The 17,991-nt window shown below is 45.9% G+C and overlaps 1 protein-coding gene across 1 annotated transcript in view; it reads right to left on the bottom strand.

The window, feature by feature from the left end:
* Positions 1–17,991, bottom strand: part of CACNA2D4 (calcium voltage-gated channel auxiliary subunit alpha2delta 4) — a 164,304-nt gene that overhangs the window by 63,822 nt on the left and 82,491 nt on the right. The window lies entirely within an intron of this gene.

Below are 17,991 nucleotides of genomic sequence, written 5' to 3'. Positions count from 1 at the left end.
TTTATTTTGAAATGAATGGAAAGAGATCTCCATAATCCTCCTGCACACCAGCTAAAGAGACCTCTGCTTCTCAAGCAAAAGGAGATTCTTTATTAGCGGTATAGGGTCTAAGACACACAGATGAGTAGTTTACATTTCATTCTGCAGAGGGCAGTGGTACACATACATACACAGTTAATTACGTATTCTTCTAGTCCAAAAAAACCCCCTCAAGTGTCTGGAATCTCACTGGAGTTCAAATCCCACTGCAAACCCATAGCAACCTGTGGACTTCACAGTTGTCACTACAATGCTCACTGTGGTCATTCTGATAATGGTTGTGAAAGTAGGGGACAGAACCCAAATGCTCCTGTTCTGAAAGAACTAGCCACGAGCACGTTTGCTGCCCCAAATGCATGAAACACTGGAGTTAAAGGAGAATCTCCAACAGCATTTGACAACATAATATCTGTGCTATATCTCTTAGCAATTCTGATTCCTTCCAGTCCAGGGCAGGGGAACGCATACACACTAGCCAGTTCACTACAATACCCTAAATCTAGAGCTGAGAAAGTAATTCACAGCCAATAATTTGAGTGATCAAGGCTTTTCTTTTAAAAAAAACGATCGGTGAGCAACGTGCAATTTTCTCCAAACTGATTATCCTTTTAAATGGTTTACCAAATAATTTCTACAGATAATTCCCGATCTGAATATTGCTCATTCTGAGTGTTCAGCATGTGAGCAATGTTGGTGAGTTTTGATCAGAAGTGTAGCTCACAGGATCCATTTCTATCCTTTGCTTAGATGAGTATAATGCTTAGAACTGGGTTTCTGATGACCAAACATTCATCAAGGAGAGGTTACTCACCTTGTGCAGTAACTGAAGTTTGTTGCGATGTGTGTCCCTATTGGTACTCCACTTCTGGTGTGCTCTCACTCCCTGTACCTTTAATCAGAGATATTTGGTAGTAGTGCCTGTTTGCCTGCATATGCACCCTATGCTTCCTCGGGCCCCCTTCTGAGGCTATATAGGGCTGCACAGGTAAATTGCCCTCAGTTCCTTCTCTACTGTGAAGTTCCCAGGGGAAACTCCAAAGCAGAGGGGAGGAGGAGGGATAGTGTAGCACTGAAAGGACACACATCTTGAAGAACTCCAGTTATTGCACAAAGTGAGTAACCTCTCCTCCTCCTTTGAGTAGCATCCCTGTGCATGCTCCGCTTCAGGAGACTACTGAGCAGTACCCCCAGTTGGAGTGGGAGGCTTCAGAACCAAGTCCAAGACAATGACAACACAGCATTTCCAATACCAGCATCTTATCCAGAAGACTGGAGTACTGCATAATGCTTGGAGAAGGTATGTATGGAAGACTAAGTGGCCACCTAACAAATTTCTAGAATAGGGACATTCTTGAGTCATGTCACAGAAGTAGATAGAGATCCTGAGCCAACACCCTAGAAGGAGGCTGTATATCTGAAGATTTATAACATAATATGATACAGTCAGAGATCCACCTGGAAAGTCTCTGGATGGAACTTGCCAAACCTTTGGCTCTATCTGCAATAGCCATGATTGGCCTGGGTGATTTCCTAAATGACTTAACCTTTTATTTAGACAGAACTAACACCGTCTGAACACCCAACGTGTGTAAAATGGCCTTCTGTCTGGACTGATGAGGCTTGGGGGGAAAAAATGGAAGGTGGATAAACTGGTTGATGTGAAACTCAGATGACACCTGGGGTAAAAATTTAGGGTGTGGAAGTAATGAAACTTTGTCCTTGAAAAATATTATAAATGGAAGATCTGTCATAAGAAGCTACTTTTTTCCACTCTTGACCAGAGGTGATAGCCACCGAAAAGAGGTCTTCCAAGATAAATTAATGAGGGAAGATTGACTCACTGGATCAAAAGGGAGGGCTTATATGGCATTTAAGTACTAAATTCAAATCCCATATGGATGTGGGTTCCTTAGGGGAAAAGGTTCCCCAGTCCTCTCAGAAACTTGACAGCTATAGGTTGGATGAAGATAGAGAATCCCACAACCACTAAATGAAAGCCTGTTATAATCACCAAGTAGACCTTAATAGAGCCCATAGGTAACCTTGCATTTTTTAGCTTTAGGAGATAATCAAGGATGATTGAGAGGGAAAAATGAAAAGGAGGAACACCTTTCTGGACAGCTCACAGGCTGAATCTTTTCCACATGAGGAGGTAAGTGTGTCTTGTGGACTCTTTCCTACTTCAACAATATCAGTTGTACCTCTTTAAAGCAAGTCAGTTCTAGTCCCATGAACCATCAAGGAGCCAGGCTTTGAGGTGAAGTATCTTCAAGCTGAGATGAAGAGTATGGCCGGTGTCCTGGGAAAGAAGATGAGGAATGGATGGATCTGATCGCCTGATAGACCACTAGGTGAATCAAGTAAGGATACCATATCTGTCTGGGCCATGTTGGAACTATTAATATAATTCTGGCTTTGTTTGCATTACCTCTTGGTCATTGTGGCAAAGAGATCTATATTTTGAATCTTCCAAGTCCGAAAAATTTGACTGAGAAGCTGAGGATTAAACTCCCATTCATAGTCCTAGAAGAAATGCCTGCTGAGGTTGTCTGCTAGACTGCTCTGTATCCTGGGAGGTAAGCTACTGAAATAAGGATGGAATTGGCCATGCATCAGTTCCAGAACTTTACTGCTTTAACACAAAGAGAAGGGGACTTGGCACCTCCCTATCAGTTGGTATAGAACATGCAAGCTCTGTTGTCTCTGAGAATCTTTTTGGACTTGTCCTGATTACAGGCAGGAAGTGGATGCAGGCATTTGTGACTACCTTCAGTATGAGGAGGGTGATGTGTAGTCATATCTCTTGGACAGATCATTTGATCAGGGACTGACATTAACGTGCTTATGATGTGTGTTTTCGGAATATAAACAGTCATGAGCCAGTCCTGCAAGCAAGGAAGGCGGACCCTGGCATATGGCATCCCAAAAGTGCAGGCTGCCATGTGTCTGAGTAATTGAAGACAACTTATTGAGGTCTGTAACTGATGAATCTTTGAGATAAGAATCTGTTAGGGGGAAGATAAGCACGGATATGGCATCCAAGTAGGTTCCTATGAACTCTATTCTTTATACTGGGCTCAAAATGGATTTCTCAAAGTTGAGCTGCAATCTCAGTGCATGGAATAGATATATCATTGTCTTGATGGTGTCAAAGACCTTATTGTAAGACTGGCCCTTGAGCCAGTTATCAAGGTATGGAAAAATCATTATTCCCCAACATCGGAGGTACGTTGTGACCTTTGGGGCAGACAAAAGGCCAAACAAGAGCACTCAATACTGAAAGTGACCATGGCCTACTGAAAAGTGAAGGAATAGTTTGTGAGGCGGGTGAATTGTGATATGAAAATAGGCATTCTGAATGAAGGTCAAGGGGTGAAAACCAATCCCCTGATTCAAATGATGGGATTATAGCTGAGAGACACCATCCTGAATTTTTGAGACTTGACAAAGTTGTTCAGGAGTCTTGGATCTAAAATCGTTCTCCCCCCTCCATTCTCTTTCAGAACCAGAAAGAAGTTGCAATAAAACCTCTTCCTTCTCTGCTGAATAGGAACTAGTTCTACAGCACCCATTGGTAGAAGAGAGCTGACTTGCTGTAAGGGGTGCTTGTGAGAGGGGTCCTGACGAGGGACGGGGAAAGGTGATAGGTATAGGAGAGGGAGATAAACGCATAGCATACCCGACCGTAAAACCTCCAGCACCCTTTGCTTTGTCCCTTGTGATTCTCTCCCATGTGGAAAGGAAGTAGGAGAGTTTCTGAAACGTGGGAGGTGGGGGAAATGGTGTGTATGCAGCTTGGTGTTGTGGGATATTTCTGGGTCCTCAACCATCCTGTCAAAAGTGACACTTAAATGATGACGATTGAGGAGCAGGCGCAGAGGGAGCAGGGACTCACTTCCTGTGAAATCTTGACCTTTTCCTCGGTGGTATCAGGAATCTTGAGAATGACACAAGACAGGATCTTTGAGCTGTTTGGTATTTTATTAAACCTTTGTTTGTAGGTGTGTAAATCTCAAGAAATTGCAGCATGGCTCTGGAGTCCTTATGGGTACACAGCAAATCATCAGTGGACTCAGCAAACAGTTTGAGGCTGTCAAAGGGAAGGTCCTCAACTGTGTTTTGGACCTCCCTTGGTAATCCAGACAGCTGGAGCCAGGATGCCCTCTGCATGACACTGCTCTAGAGATGGATCGAGTGGCAGTGTTGGTCGCATTCAACAAGGCCTGTAGTGATGTTCTAGCTAACAGATGACCCTTGTTGATGATAGCCTGAGACTGGTCATGCTGATCAGCCAGCAGATGTTCGATAAAGGTAGTGAATTTGGCATAAATTGAGTGAATGTATTTAGCCATGAGAGCTTGATAGTTTGTGATCCTAAACTGAAGAGTCATGGATGAGTAGGTCCTTCTGCCAAACAGATCAAAACATTTTTGGTCCTTATATGGTGTGGCCTTTGCATGATGTTGTCTGCCACATTCATTCACTACCTCCACAACCAGGGAGTTCAGTGTTAGATGGGGGAACAGAAATTCACTCTTTAGTTGGGACATAGTATTTCTTATTGGCCTGTTTACACGCTGGCAGAATCATCACAAAGATCTCCCAGAGGGATTTTGTAGGATCCAATAGGGCCTCATTAATAGGCAGGACAACGTGGGTAGAAGGAGTCCATTAGAGGATGTCCAGGAGCATATGTTGTGACTTCTTGACCTCTTCTGAAGGAACTGGAGGGAATTTGAAATACATTTAATTAACTCTTGAAAGTTTCTGAAGTCATCAGCCACAGCTGATGGAGGAGGCATAACTGCTTCATCTGGGGAAGATGATGAAATATTGTTTGGGAACTAATCTCTTTATCTGTGCCCTGCCCTCCTGCTCCTCAAAGGATTCTTATGCCTCAGGTAACGGAGGAGAAGCAGATGCAGTAGAGGAGCATCTCTCCCTGTATTCGCCATAAGAGGGCCAGGGGCATGGGAAAATTATTGATGTTATGCAGCCCAAGGATCTTAGTATAGCCATTGGGGCAATTCAAAAGGAATTGCGGGGTGGCATCTAAGGCTGCTCAAACTAGGTTGGGGAAACACAGACCTGTCTTTGGTGCAACTCCCCCCTCTTGTCAAAACCATCAGAAAGAAGTGCTGGGGAACCCTGGATTGAAATATTTGAATTGGAGAAAAATATCTCCTCTTCAAGAGGGGAAACCCCAGCAAGGGGTTTGGAGAAGGTCTTTGGAGAATCAAGTGATAGCAGGGAAAGGTCCCACCTCAGTGACCGTGCTTGTTTTGGTGCTGATAACCTCTTAGTACTTACTAACAAGGGAGACTCCAGCTCCTCCAAAACAAGTAGATCCCTTGAGAATCTGAACTACTGAGGTACTGGGTGGGTTTGAAGAGCATGGCTCTGTACTGTTGTCAGTACTGAGAGTGTGTGCACTCTGGCAAGTCCACTTTGGTCAAAGTAGTTGGTACCAAAGAAGATGCCTTGGGGTGCACCAAAACCATACGAGAGGCATGGTGTATTTCTGGTACCATGGCTGTCTTAGAGGCTGACTTAGATGTAGATGGAACCAAAGGAGTTGTGGATTCCATTCTCTTAGCAATGGAATGCTTTGATGATGCAATGCCCTGCTTGTGTGGCAGTGAAGGTCTTGGTCCCGAGGCATGCTTGCTGCCTTTTTTCTCTGTTGAGCCGGGCACAAATCAGTACAAAGAGTGTCTGGAGCCTCAGCCATAGTCAGGGTAGGACACACAACCTCCACTGCAGTCTTGCTCCACAGGGACTGAGGTCTTTTTGAGGTGGATTCTGTCTGTGGAGATTGACCTGGTTTTCTGTGGGTCTTTTCTGTGGATTTACCTCAGGTAGACCCAGGTGAATGTGCCAAAGTTGACAGGCCACTGAGTTCAGTCAGTGACTGATGTCCGGGGGTGTGTGTCTCCTGCTTTGGATCTGAGGCCAATGGGAGAGAACGCACCATCATTGAGAGTCTCACTTTTAGCTCTCGATTTTTCTTGCCTTGCTCTTAAAAGCAGTGCAGATGGAGCACTTTTGTGGGGTATGAGGCTCTCCCAAGCAGCAATAAAATGGGAATGCCCGATGCTGACCAGGATGGCCTCCCGGCAGGAGGTGCATTGCTCGGAGCCTGGACAACCTGGCATACCCCAGGGCAACAATATGTAGCAGGAGAAGTTTCCTCAAAGAGGAAAGGAACAGAAGAAAGTCTCCCTAAATTAGATTTAGTGGGGTCCTGTGTGCAAATGACAATTTCCCTTAGTCGCTGTTATGCTATTGCCAAGACAGCAAAAAAAATGGTGAAGCAAAATTCTTTGCTAGACTACTTCAAAATACCACATTTAGAGCACAGTTCGCAGAATAAGTTTGCAGAACGCAGAAAGTCTGGATCAATTCGTGTCTTGCAACGCTGATTAAATTCGGTCCTGCACGTTGGGGTCCCCCTGTCATTGGGGGCCCCGTGCCACAGCATGGTTTGTTTCATGGTAAATCCACCCTTGATGAAAAATAAACAAAATAACTAAAGAAAAAACAATAAAATAAAGAAGGGTAACTAGGCTAAGAGACTTTGAAAGTCAGCCACTGACTCAGGCTGCAGCGGTTGGGAAGGAACTGAGGGTGATTCACCCACCCAGGCCTCGATAGCCTCAGAAGGCGGCACCAGAAAGCACAGGGCTCATGTGCAGCTGGACAGGCACTACTACCAAAAAATCTCCAATTAAAGGCACAAGGGGTGTGAGCATACCTGCAGTGGAGCACCCATAGGGATACTATTTGAAGAACTAACCATTACATAATATTCAGTGTGAACACGAAATCATGGCCTAGCTTGGGAGACTGTGTAGGGGAGTAGAGGAGCATAAGATGCCTCCTTTCTCCCCTTTGTGGGTTTCCTGGACTGTTGGTAGCTGTGTGGGACAGAGAGAGAACAATTGGCACAGGCCTGGTAGACTTTTCCTGTGTGTGGGCAGGAAGCGATAGGGAGTTGACAGAGTCTTGGCTCCACCCCTTAATGTAGCTGGGCTGGTGCCAGGTATCGGGCTGGTGGAGAGTAGTTCACCAGCGAGCAAGGGGAAAAACGGAAGGCAGCGAGTGTGTGAAGGGGAAAGTCAAAATCAGCCTTCTGGGCTGCTCCCGGGGAAGTGCAGCAACACACCGCCCCATGCTTAGGCAAACCACAATTTAGCCCTGAACATTTGCTTTTTCCATGTACATACCTGGGAATCAGCTTGTTTGCTACAACAGTTGCAGAAAGTGAACACGTAAAGGATAAAAACGTGAACAATTCAGGTTTTTATCTGAGTAAATGTTCACGGAAGAAGCACTGAGATCTTTACTCAACTCTGCATAAAGCTCTGGGGAAATATCCAGAGTAACAATAATGCTTTACATTTCTATAGCTCTCTGGGGCTTTGTGAACATTAATGAATCTAGCCTCATATGCCAGGTAAGTATTAATGATTACTCCTTAAAGATGGGCAAACTCAGGCACAGAAAGGCTAGTACAAAGTCACACAGGGTGTCATGGACAGGGCTGGGAACAGAACACTGGGGCTAGGTTTTGAGCTCACTGACCCCTTGTTTTACACTAGTATAAAACTATTGACTTCAGCAGTGTTGCTCTTGATTTACACCAGTGTTAATGAGAGGAAAATCAGGCATGACTCCCTCTCTGTACCTGAGCCACAAGCTTATTCTCTCTTCAGACTGTCTCTGCATTCTCTCTCAGTCCTGGTCTCAACAGTGTATTTTCAATCTTCTCCCTCCCTGCCTGGTCTCTGCTGGTTTAAATCTCTCCATGGTCTCAGTGCCTTTGATTTTTCACTTCACTTTATCCTGCTCACACTCTCATTTTTCTTTTCTTAGTAACGGATCATCCCTTTCTGTGATGCCCTCTCTGACCAGCTGCTCTTTAGATTCTCTCTTCTCTGATCTCCTCCACTGTCACTTCAACTGCAGCACAGTATTCCAGCCCCCACATCCCATCTGCCTTTTAAAGGGTTTATCAAAAGCAGGGGGCTTCTTCCTTCACAGCTCTTTTACTTTACAAAATCCAGGTCAGTCGAGAGAGCGGGTTCGGATGCAGTGGTGGCTAATCTGGGGCCCGTGTATCAGAGGGGTAGCCATGTTAGTCTGGATCTGCAAAAGCAGCAAAGAATCCTGTGGCACCTTATAGACTAACAGATGTTTTGAAGCATGAGCTTTCGTGGGTGAATACCCACTTCGTCAGATGCATGTAGTGGAAATTTCCAGGGGCAGGTATATATATGCAAGCAAGCTAGAGATAATGAGGTTAGTTCAATCAGGAAGGATGAGGCCCTGTTCTAGCAGTTGAGGTGTGAAAGCCAAGGGAGGAGAAACTGGTTCTGTAGTTGGCAAGCCATTCACAGTCTTTGTTTAATCCTGAGCTGATGGTGTCAAATTTGCAGATGAACTGAAGCTCACCAGTTTCTCTTCAAAGTCTGGTCCTGAAGTTTTTTTGCTGCAGGATGGCCACCTTAAGGTCTGTGTGTGCTTGGGCCGGCACGCCTGCGGGAGGTCTACCGGAGCCACGGAACCGGCGAGTGGCAGAGCGCCCCCCGCGGCGTGCCACTGTGCTTAGGGCAGCGAAATGGCTAGAGCCGGCCCTGCCTGTGAGACTCTAAATTGTGGCCCTCAGCTGTGTCACAAACGAAAGTGTATTTGGTCATGAATGGAAATGTTTGAATCAGTACTACAGGGAGGTGGTGCAGGCCCCTGCCTCCTACTGCTTCCCCCGCAGCCCCAGGCACAGCTCTGATGTTAGCAAGGGGGTGCTTTGAACAGCTTGAGATTCTTTGCCTGCTGCAGCTGCTCAGCAACTCCCCTGCTGGCTGCCTGCTGCATAGAGCAGCCACTGCTGCTGCAATCGCTGGCTTCCTTGCGAGGCTGTGAGGGGCTAGGGAAAGCAGCACAGGCACTTGACTGGCTCTGCCTGAAGCTAGGGAGCAAAGTACAGCCCACCTCTTCCACACATAGCCACCTGGAGTAGCTCAGGCTGGGCAAAAGAAGTTACGAACCAGCAATGAGTTAGAGCTCCCTCATTCTCTGCCCCAGCCCTGGTACCGGTTAGAGCAGCTGAGAGCTAACTGTGCCCCCCTAAAGCAACTATCCACTAGCAGGGAATACTTGGAGTGCAGTGCGCTCCAGTCACTCTACAGCTCTGCCCCTAACAGGCCCCGTGCCCCAGAGACTATGAGAAGGGAAGTGTAGGAGCTGGCTATGCCAGCTGGGGACTCTCCTACACTGAAGGAATCCTCAGCTAGGGATCTGTGGGAAATTTCTTCATTCATCACTTGGACAGTGCAAAGGGAGGGAGACAATTTCCTCAAGAATATTGATTGTAAGCCCTTGTCCTTTTAAAAATATTAAAAGTTTGGACATCACCAACTTAGGGTAATGCTCAGAGCCACAGGGGTCTTTCTCACACACTCACTTCTTCCAGTGCCAAAACATCATATTAAGACATACAGCAACTGGATTCCACCTGTATGTGAGAACGGAATTTTCACCTTCAGAAGCTATTTCCTGGAGAGCTCAGGGAGTTGGAAGCTGCAAGGGCCCTGCAGTCTGATTCTATCAATTCCTGGGGTAGCCTCAGATTTGTCACACTGACCCTCCATCCATACTGAGTAGAAAGGTGGAACCTATCTGAAATGCAGCTCCTTTAACTATGCTGAACAATTCCACAACCCGAATTCATGTGCAAAAATATGCACCCTTCATCATCAGCCTTGTCTCAAAACACAGAGGCAGCTTCTGAGCCTTATAGTTACCATTTGGGATCATTTTCCCAGCAAGTAAGTGACCGCTCTCCTTTAGAGATGTATGATGCATGTGAGCTAACACACCGTAAGCCGTAGATCAGGTTCCCTTGCATTAGAGTGTGGTCCTGGCATGGACAATATCATACTTTCCATGTCCTATGCAAGTCTGAGAGTATGTTCTGGGAGGGCTGGAGGGTTGGGAATGGAGTGGGGTCACATGGTGACATAATATATTGGCTTTTCATCTATGCTGAGAACTGGTTCAAATTCTGCTTGGGCATGAGTGTAATGCCACCTGCCTGGCAATGTGCAAGTTTTCACGTAGCCCCTAAATGTGAGGGAACGCCTGTCTCTGTCTATCACTGACCAGATGCAGCTAATCACTAGAAATTCGTCACAAACAGTCCTTCTAAACACTCACAGACCAGCCACCATGCTTGAACATGCACAGCCTGTATGCTGCGCACCCTCTAACCCCATGGATACATGCGCACACACACACACAAATATGTACATGTGCAGACATAGACACACATGCACATATGCATGGTCATATGGACACCAGTGCATTTATGCAAGTGCGTGTGTAGACACACAGAGTGCATGTATGTATGTCTACACTCTGCAGTGCATACATGCATGTGACCACCTCTCCCGCCACACCCACACCCCTCAGTGCACACATGCACGCACTCACCAGGTACACTCAATGCATTGTTACATCCCCCCACCCCAGGTACGCAAACAGACAACAGTCATATACCATGCACCTTTGCCCCCATGTCCATAAACACATAATATGCTCACACGTGCTCAGGTAGTGTCATGCATACACATACATTCCTAGCTCCTGCAGTTACGCACGAGTTAATGCAAGGAGGGAACGGAAAGGAAATTAAAAGTGAAAAGTTGAAAGCCCAACACATGATTCTTCTCCCAGCACATCTGTGACTCCTGGAGCGCGAGAGTAATTGTCTGCAATGAGTCAAACCAACGGCACAAGGAAATGGTTGCCATAGCAACCCCCTCACTGCTCTAATTCAGCTTGGAATCAAAATGATATCAAATAATTTGCAAGCAACTGGAATGTGGCAAAGTCACCGGGTGCCAATCTCAAAAGTCCAGCTGTACGTGAGCCTCTCCTGAGCCAATGTCAAGGGCTCCTTTCCCTTCAAGCACGGCTGCAACAGCAATCAGAAGAGCCACAAAGAGGAGTTGTTTGATGGGTAACCCTTGGCCCGGCAAGCTTTGCTGTGCGCAAGCAAGAACCAGCTCCTGGGTTGGAGTCCCACACGGGAACGGGCTTCAAACCAATGGACAGGGAGATGGGAGGGGCAGATTTCCCAGGGAAATACCTCTCCCAGTTTCTAAATGAAAAGCCCATCTCAGTCTACCCGCCAGCCTGTCCCTTAGAAAAAACGTGCCCTGAAGGTGGATCATCCGAATGGACGGATGCTGCACAGATATTGAGCCTCAGTGTCAGGGTTATTTCTTTGTTATGCAGAGAATCTGGCATATGAGGCTAAATTCATTAATGTTCACAAAGCCCCAGAGAGCTATAGCAATGTAAAGCATTATTGTTACTCTGTTCTGCACAGCCTTGCACTCTGATTTACATAAATGCGTGCTCTCTCCCCCCCTCGAATAAGTGGTGCAATGTGCAAATCTCTGCTCAAACTGGCTGAGGGGGTCTGACTGCTAGCATTAAATATTGCCTATTGAATAGTGACCAGTGGCCCTGGTCAGGATCAACACCTCATTGTACTAGGTGCTAGAATACTGCTCTACAAACACATAGGGAGACAGTCACTGCCCTGAAGAGCTTACAAAAGAGAACAAATGGCTAACGGGAGGAGGAAAAGAAAACAACAGACATACAAGCACAGCCGCCAGCATGATAACAGGGTTGTTTTTTGGGGGTGGGGTGGGGGGGAGGATTGGTCTTTGTTGCTAACATAAATGGCCCATACTTTATTATTAGATCCTGGGCCTAGCTGCTGCGTTCTCTATTTTTATTGCTTACTTTATTCAGCTGAGCCTAATGTGCCTTGGTTGGTATTTGAACTCCTCTTAGGCGTGGTTGTACCATAGCATGGAGCCATCCTAGTCATGGACCAGGACCCCCTTGTGCTAGGGCCTGTACAAACACAGGCCAAAAGGATGGGTCCAGCCCCACAAGGGGCTAACAATCTAAACATAAGATGAAGCAGCAGATGGCTACAGACTGATAGGTGATTACAAGGAAGCAATGAGGCAATACTGGGCAGCATGCTCAACAGTGGCATTTGCACACCAGCATCCCCAGGACAGCTGAGGGCTAGGACATAGTAGACTCCAAAAGGCTGTTCTGCCATCTGGGGATTGCTGGAGTGCAGCAGTGTTCTAGCCCCATCCTTTCCCCCACTAAATGCCCTTCCCAGGCCCAACTGCTCACTTCCAGGGCACTGCCCTTCTCGAGGCTATGGAACCACTGCCCAATACAATGAAGTGCTGTTTTCCCTGCTCTGAAGTTGCTTGTGGAAGGAGGAGAGGTTTGAGAAGCTGCTCAGGGATTGGGGGGGGGTGGGCAGGAGGGAGTGCCATAAAGATGGAGGCAGCAGATATAGCAACAGCAGGTGACGGGCAGGGAGTGAGTTGCCCTTTCCCTTCTCTGCCCAAGATACCCAGGGAGCCTACTGCTTTCTCTGCCAATGGAGCGCAATCCACCCAGCATACCAGGCTGCCTTACATCCAGGGAACACTCCACCAGTGCAGAGAAGTCCCTGCCCTAGAGCAGAGATGTCACATACTGCAGCTGACGATGACTGGGGGTGGGGGTCAGGGTAGGACGCCCCTTTAGAATACCACAGTATTTATTTGTAAGAACTGGTCTATACATGATTTTTTGTATCACTATAACTATGTCAGTTTCTGAACCAATATAACTGAAGCGGTGCAACCCCCTAGTGTGGGTGCAGTTATTTCAGTAGAAAGGTGCTTATGTCACTAGCGCTTGCTCCTATAAGTTTAAGCCTCTTTATACAAGTATAACTGCATCCACACTAGACAGTTGTATTGCTTTAACAATACTGGTTTCTAAACCAGCATCACTATAGTGACCGGCCCTGAGTGGTGCCACAGCAACAGAATGGCTGATAAAGTCACCTGCACCTCATCTCCCTGCCAACGGGTAATACATATCATACAGTCAAAACTGAGGGTGGAGAGAAAGACTTTAAATTGGCAAGCAACCGCTTTTCAAATGAAAGGCTTCCCACGCCTGTCTTTATGCCTTAAGCTAGATTTCAACTGGCGGCCTAGAGGTGAAAGATTTTTTTATCCTGCTATCAATCTCCCAGACCAGTCAGCTTCAAACACCTTTTGAAAATCGTACTAAGCACTTTTGAAAAGCTGGCCCCAGGGATGAGCCTCAGGTTTCCTTCTGTATAATGTGGGAGAAGGAAGGATTATGCTCCCCCTTTGTCTGCCTTCTCTCTTAAGATTGTGAGTTCTTTGGGTCAGGGACTGTCTCTTACTACATCGATTGCAGTACCAGTTTTGGCCTGGTCCATAGGCACAAGTGTAATGCAAACATTAAATGATAGTTCTGAATTTAAACAGAGAGGAAGATTACAAGATGACGTCAAACAAACTATACCCTTAGTGCCTGAATCCCTATTTTGATGCCCTGTCAGTTCTGTGGGGCAGCCTAGGACTTTCCTTCAGATCCCAAAGCTTTGCAGGTCCCAGCTTGGCTACCATTCTTGACCCATGGCAACAACAGCAAGGAGCTCTTGAAAAGGAGCTCATATTTGTTCATGCTGTGAATGGCAATCAGATGCCAGCCAAACAAAGCACTCGAGGAGGTTATGCAGTGAAAGAAATGTTACAGGCAGCCCAGGGAGACAGCTAAACTCCTGCTCAGCCTGCAGCAGTTGCATTGGGACTCTTTATGTCAGCAGCTGCAATGTGACTGCAGTGGCTTCCCCCCGAGAAGGCTAAAGCCCCAGGTTACTGAGTCACATGGGAGAACACTTGACACAATGTTATTTAAAGCAGAGTTAGGAAGGTTTCAATTACAATTATTTCTAGTGAAGTTAGTGCTAGAGAATGGTACTGGATTGACATCCCCAGAGACTACCTCCCTTCTTATTAATTATAATTAATATCCTGGCCCTTAGTTAATATTTGCACAATGCATTGAAACTGCAAAGTGCAATATATCTGGTAGGTATTTTTAACTCACGAAAACAAGTACAGCACAGGCAGTAGCAGTACAAGCTTCTCCTACACTGCTCCCCATCTATGACTGATTCTGGGTCCTGGCTGGCCCCTAGTTTCAAAGGGCCCTAAACTGGCCAGAACTGGCCACCTGGGACTACCTTTTGGAGCTGGGTGAGATCCCCCAGGGGCCTAGAGCCAGAAAATAGTTTTATGCTGCTCCCCCTCACAGCACCTGGTGTGGGGTATGGCCAGCAGCAGGAAAGAGGCATCTTGGCCAGAGCACATTGCACTTTATCTATTCTGATCCATAGAAGGCCACTGCAGTACAGCATAATTTAGAGCAGCCCCAGGGCTGCTCTAGTTTACATATCTGGAATCCAAGCGCTGCAAAGAAGATGCTGAGTCATCTTTGCCCCCACCCATCTCAGTTCCTGCACTGAGCCCAGCTTGACTAATGAGTCTTCACTCTGACCTGGAGGCAGCATCTCTAGGTTTCAGAGGATAGTTCAGTCTTTAGCCCATTCTGTCCTGGGCCTTATTATTGACCCGAGCTGACAATGTCAGGCTTTCACATATGATGACCAACCCCTGCCCTGGCCCTCCAGTCCCCCAGTTTCCTGTTCCTAATTATTTTATAATTCTCTGACAGAATCCAGGTTTATGACACCTTGTTTGTTTGATTTTGAGGGTTTGCCTTTCACAGCATCGAGGGGAGTGAAACTCAGCTGCCAGAACAAAGGGGACACAGCTCTTTAGGTATTTGGAGCTTCCAACAGGAAGAGGTGCTATGAGGGCTTGCTCCTTGCAGGCCCTGTTATAAATCCCAGACATGAGTTTATCACTGCATGTGTTATGGATATTTTGGAATGCACTGGATCTCCTCAAGCATCAGCAAGTCAAGCACATGACAGTTACAGCCACTGGCAGGATGACAGGTCATTTCATAGGTGACACTTTTTAAAATAGCATTTTAAAAAGCCCTCCAAGCCTGTTTATATGATTTTGTCATAACTTGTCCAATAACTACAAACTCATTCCATTATAGGGTATACTGGGAACAGTGCAAACTCTGAATAAGAAGAATGAAAGACATTATATATGTGTAAGATCCTAAAGTGGTTGCAAATGTAGGCTCCAGTCCAACAATTAGCTCCATACAGGCAGACCCATATACCCGCAGTGAAGTCAATGGGGCTATGCACGGGTGCGGGGACAGCCTATGTGAATCCTTTGGGGCCTGCATAGAGAAATTACTTTGCACATCACTGTTGAGCTGCCACCTCTCGGGTGAAATATGGGAACTCTTCAACAATGAGCTACAAAACAGGTAGAGAAGAATACCTGAGTCATTGGAAAGTGCGGAGCGGATTTAAAGGCATTACCCACCTGGAACTGGCCATGTCTTCCAAACATGTTTACCTATTACAAGAATCATGGTATCTTTAAGGAACACACATGATCAGGATTTCATGTTTATGTCTCAGTTGAAAACACTATGATCCAGATGTTCAAAGGTACTTAAGCTCCTTACTTCCACTGAGCTGAGCCCATGTTCCTAAATACACCTCAATGCTGCACTCAGAGTGAATACCTCTGGCCATCTGTGGGTACTTTAGTCTCTCTGCTGTTTTATTCTCAGTTGGGAATGCTAGCCATAGTGTCAGCTGATGCCAGTTTTTATGGTAATGTCTGTGCTGAGAACCATCAACTTATTTCACAGCAATCTCTGAACAGCCTTGAGTTGGTAATAATTTTAAGATTACTTATGACCTAGATTGGATTTGAAATGGTGGTTTAGAGGTGAAAGAATCCATATTATATTATCACTCCCCTGGGAAGTCAGTTGCTCCTCAACGGCCAACAACACTTTGAAAGGTTTTATTTTCCCTTCAATTTCAGTGGGACATGGTAATACCAGGCTATAAAATATTTAAGAATGACAGCATATGTTGCTCTGGTAGGAGAGTAGCATTATATGTAAAAGAAAGCATACAGAGTCAAATATGGTAAACATTTTAAATGAAAAACTGTATCATAGAACCTCTGTGAATAGAAATTCCATTTGAATAAAAAGGATATAGCAGTAGAGATATACTACCAACCACCAAACCAAGATGGTGACAGTGACCGTGCAATGCTAATGGAGGATAGAGAGGCTACAAAAGCAGAACACGTACATAGGTGGCAAGATATATGGGCCCATGGTGCCCATGCTCCACCAATATTTAGGAACATGGACCTGGCTCCACCAATGTTTGTGATTACCGTGCTTTGGGGCCCCCCATGCTTTAGGGTGATGTGGGATCCAGGGTGGCCTGGGAGGTTAGCGGGGGGCCTGGTGCCAGCAGCAGCGAGTGACCCAGTTCCAGTCCACTCTGCTACAGGCTGCCACGCTGATTCCCAGTGTCATTCAGGGGATGGTGCGGGGAAGAAAGAAAGAGGTGGGGTGGGGGCGGGGGCTTGAGGGAAGGGGTGGAATGGGGGCAGGGCCTGGGGCAAAGAAGGGGGTTGTCCCAGGCCCTACATCTTCCTAGGGATGGCCCTGCATGCATAATATCTTGTTGTTATGTCCACAACAGTTAAGCTTGTGTTCCCATTCTGGCTATAGGCCCCAGATATCTGCCATCTGCAAGAACTGGAAGATAGGATTTGATAAAATGCCGTCTTCTTGCTCCACTGCTACCAATGTCAGTTTGAGATATTACTATTCAAGGCTAGGCATATACACCCCTGCAACAGTACTCTTCAGTGTGATGAAAAGGCGTGTCTTTCCACCTAGCAATAAGGCCATTCTTATCCTGATTTCTAAGAAATTAACTATTGTAACAGAACAATTTAAAAATCCTTTCAGGATACATGTGCATAATATATAAATCAAGTAACTTGGATATTCAGCAGTTTCTTAACAGACTTGCCTCCTGTTCTTTTATTCCTCTGGTGCTGAGTCATCTGCACTTGCAAACATGACTCTCTCCTAAATTGAAGTTCTAACTCCAAGATGGCTGGCTCAAACACCCAAATGTCCACTTTCCTTAGTTTCTGCAACAAAAAGCTCAATTTCCAGGGCAAGCCTCAACCTCAGCTACCTCCACTAACAGATTTCCAAAGGGTTGTTTTCCAGGATATTTTGCTCCCTCTGGAAATACCCAATGGTCCCCACATCATGTTATTGTTTCCAAGCCTTCCTGACTAAGCCATAAACATTCATTGGGCTGAAATGTGGGATTTTTTTTTTAAATTAGGTTCCATAAAATGTTTGTAAAATGATGAGTGTATGCATTAGCCTATTCCAACAATTCATTGGCCAGCAGAGCAGAAGTAGGAAGTAAGTTGCACCATGCAAATAGCTCCATAACATACTTCCCCCTGGAGTAAAGGGGAACCATGGAAGGAAAGTAACCCTCCCAATCACAGTTTTTTCCCCAGGGGTCCTTCTGGTGTGAGGCAGCTATATACTGTCCCTTACCCAGAGCTGAGAGCAAACGTTCAGTCTATCCCTTATGGGGCATATTATTACCAACACAGCTCCCAAGAAATATGTAAGTAATATTAAACTACTATCTCTAGTAAATCAGATAATATTGGCAAAATTAGAACACATGTATACCTGATCATTGATCCTAATTCTTAGGCCTCCATGGAATGGTTTCATATGAGTATAATCTAATTATTTAATATGCAAGCAGCTGTACATGCATTTTATCAAGTCCTATCTTCCAGCTCTTGTGGATGGCACTTGTCTCCTCTCTGCTTCTGGGAGCAGCTAGTCATGGAACCTACAAAGGGAGAAGCAATTTTTGATTTAGTCCTAAGTGGAGCACAGAATCTGGTCTAAGAGGTAACAATATTATTGAACGGTTCAGCCAACTACCATAATGTAATTCAGTTTAACTTTCTCGATGGAGGATAATATCAAAAATGCCCACCACAGCTCTATTGATGTCAATGGAGCCAT

The sequence above is a fragment of the Gopherus evgoodei genome, chromosome 1 (assembly GCF_007399415.2).
Source record: "Gopherus evgoodei ecotype Sinaloan lineage chromosome 1, rGopEvg1_v1.p, whole genome shotgun sequence".
NCBI classification, from domain to species: Eukaryota; Metazoa; Chordata; order Testudines; family Testudinidae; genus Gopherus; species Gopherus evgoodei.
This window is presented reverse-complemented; position numbering and strand designations above follow the sequence as displayed.